This window comes from Notothenia coriiceps, unplaced genomic scaffold (genome assembly GCF_000735185.1).
Source record: "Notothenia coriiceps isolate Sejong01 unplaced genomic scaffold, NC01 NC01_scaffold00022019, whole genome shotgun sequence".
Classification (NCBI taxonomy): Eukaryota; Metazoa; Chordata; class Actinopteri; order Perciformes; family Nototheniidae; genus Notothenia; species Notothenia coriiceps.
This window is the reverse complement of record NW_011354720.1, coordinates 40,698-44,019: the sequence shown is the minus strand read 5'-3', so window position 1 is coordinate 44,019 and position 3,322 is coordinate 40,698.

The window sequence follows — 3,322 nt, the reverse complement described above, 5'->3', positions numbered from 1 at the left end:
TAAGACGGGGGGGGGGGGCTGATGATCAGCCATCATCAGCAAACACTGCCAATTAGTCCCTTACTTGTTGAAATATTGCAAGACGCAGCAGTAAGACCTTTGATGTAATGTAGCTGGGCTGCTCATGAAAGCTGCAGACAATGTTCTGATTGCAGTTTCCACTGTACTCAATGTTTACCATAGTTCAAGTGCCATTTCCACAAATTGGTTGGAAGATTTGATTAAACAAGATCAGTGCTGTCCTAAACAATCACGATAAGAACTCCCAGTCTTGCACGCTGAAGAGAGTATGGCAGGACATGTTTTTTATTTTCCAGTAATATGTAGCCCCTTTGTTTACAGTATCTAATTCTGTGTTGCTATCACAGTGGCCACGGCTCCAGGTGTTGTATTCTTAAGTCGGCCAAAGTCTCCTGTTGATTATTTGTACATTTTATTTAGGCTTTAATTAATCTGGACGTTTTTAGGCTGGTTCACTCTGGCAAAGTGAATGAGCCTAAAAATGAATGAGCATGGCACGCTGCTACTCCAGAAATTAGAGTGGGACTGTGGGTCAATGCTTTGGCACGGTGAGCAACAGCCTCAGCAATAGCAGCTTTGTGTCTATCTCTGCTGCCTCAGGCTCTGTTCCACCAGCTCCTCTAGGGACAGCGGGGATTCATCTAACCCACTTGGAGCCACCCCATACACATGGGCCTATAATAACGTACAGAGAAGAGGTGTGGACCCTTTTTGTTTTTGAAGCCAGGAAACAATCTAACCACACTGTTGACTTATAACTGGGTCAGCTGCCAATGTATTTCCTCTCCCACAATGGTTGAGCTGCCCTGAGCACATCTCAATGGTGGACTGTTCTCTGGCTCTGTGCACTGATGCACCCTAGTCTGTCATTTAAACAGGTAGCTTTAAACTCCTCATGTACTAGGCTCTAAAGGTACAGTGTGAAGTGGAATACTTTAAACGCCCCCTGACTTTCTGTAGACTTCATCTGCTGGAGGATTTTGCTAAATGTTCAATTTCCTTTGATTGCAAAAGACATAAAAACAATGACCGATCTAGATCCAGATGTTGATGAATTGTCTCTCACATGTTCCTTAAGTTGATAGTATCAGAAAGTACACAAATATTTTTCTTCTACGGTCAGTGTCTGAATTAAGCATGGTCTTCCCTTCTTACGGCCCACTGGGGGTAATTTAGATTGTCTGCTGTCTAGGCAGCTCAGGTCGCTCTCTCTGAGTTGAGGCTGCTCCTTGCTGCTGGCGTCCTATTATTGCCAGTAATGCCAAATCAATCCTCCTTCTGTTGTCCGGCACTGTCCAGAGATGTTACAAAACCAATTGACCACTTCTCAGCTACGGCAGTCCACATCCTTAGAGCTTGGTTAAGATGGCAGCACAGCTGCTCAGATAAATGCTTGACAGTGTTCTCAGTGGTTCCCCTAGGTTTACTGCTTTGGGGGGGTGCTGACAGGGCAGGATGAGGGCGGTCTGATGATGGCGATCCGTGCAGTGTGGGGGGGAGAAAGTTACTTTGGTTTGAGAAGTGGGGGACACACAAAACTGGCTTCTGTGGGCCCTCCGCAATGGAAATATTTCCCGATTTGAATCCCTTTTCTTTTCTTGCAACAAAATATTTGTTAGGACTATGGTGCAATCCAAGAAAATGTGTAGTGTATAATGCTTGGCAAACTTATCTAATATCCTCTCCATGTGAACCTGCTTTATTTGGTGGACCTCACATCCTCTAGGGGGGTCCGGGATTTTTTTTTAAATGTTGAAGTTAAATGCATCAATCTGGTTTACTTTGAGCACAAGTTAAGAGATTTATGGATGCAGCTCAGTGGCATTGGGATATATATTTTTGTAATCCTCTGGAGCAGAGAGAGGAGCTGTGGATTATTGTTATTGATTAATGCTCAGTGTTTCTAGGGTCAAAAACACTAAACTCACTACAAAATAAAGTGTTTATTTATTTTAATAAAAACACATTTCAATGTGAAAAGTGGACAGTAGATATAGATTATTGCTTTGTATATTAATATATAAAAATTATATCTATCAAATATAGATCCTACATATCGACTGACGTATTAAAAACAATATACATTCTCGCTAGAAATCTAATCAAAAAGCGTTTTATGGCCAAAAACTATCCTACAATTTAGGCATTTTACAAAGAGGGTTATTTGTAAATAAACGACATCTGTTAACATTGTGCCATTCAACGGGAGCCACTAGCCATAAGAGGACGAAAAGCTTATATATAACGATAAATAGATAGGAAAACCAGCAGAACATAAACCTAGTTAGTAACACTCATACAAACACTAATTCGGTCGCTAATAAGGCCTGAAATTCGGGCCCTTTGATGCACTAGAGTTTAGTTGAGGACCTTGCTCTCGTTCATTAGCCATAAGCTTCACTATAGATAACATCACATTCTAGTAGTTTCAACAGTGAATGAAATAAAAAGACAGTGACCTCCGAAGTAGATTTATGTTATGGTGGAGTACCAAAAGGTGGCCTCGGAAATTAAAGTTAGGATTAAATTACCTAAATACCGGAGCTCCATCTATCAACGACTCTCTAATCGCAATGCTTTGTTACTATCCTGCTGAAAAAAACAAACGTGTAAGAACAGAAGCTCCTAGTCTGTCTCACCGTACAGCACTATACATTCTCTGCCATATTGAATAAAAATAAAACACTAATAAATATTTTGCCGACTGCTTACACAACACAACCTTTTGATTGCAACTGCGAGCCCTTACAGTAACTTACTTAATCCACCAGTATAAACTTACTTAACCGCTCACTAGACACAGTCCTGGTCTTCCATATTCACTTATTTAACACAATCTTTCCCTAATGTTACTTACTTTCTCACCTCTGTCTACTATTATTCTACGGCTTAACCTCATAACAGACACTCATGACTTACATGTTATCGCGTATCGCCAGCCTGCTTCCATCAACCACCAACCACACCAAATCAAACAAATCAACAAAACAAAAACACCCACAAGAACCCAAAAAAAAAATATCATCGACCAAAAAACACTTCACACGCTATTCTTGTATCAAAAGAACACAGATATTATGCAACTCCACTTATGAACAAAACAACCTCCTCTTACACTCATCTCGTCAACCTTACACACAGCGCTGCCTTGATTAATCCGCTACACTTGCCAGCTAGTTAAATGAATGTGTTCTATAAGTATTTAGCAAAAGAAATCACATAAATATAACAATATCTCGACAACGTCCAAAACAATTTGTCAATCCATTATTATCCAATCACCCACAAACCCCAATCTCTC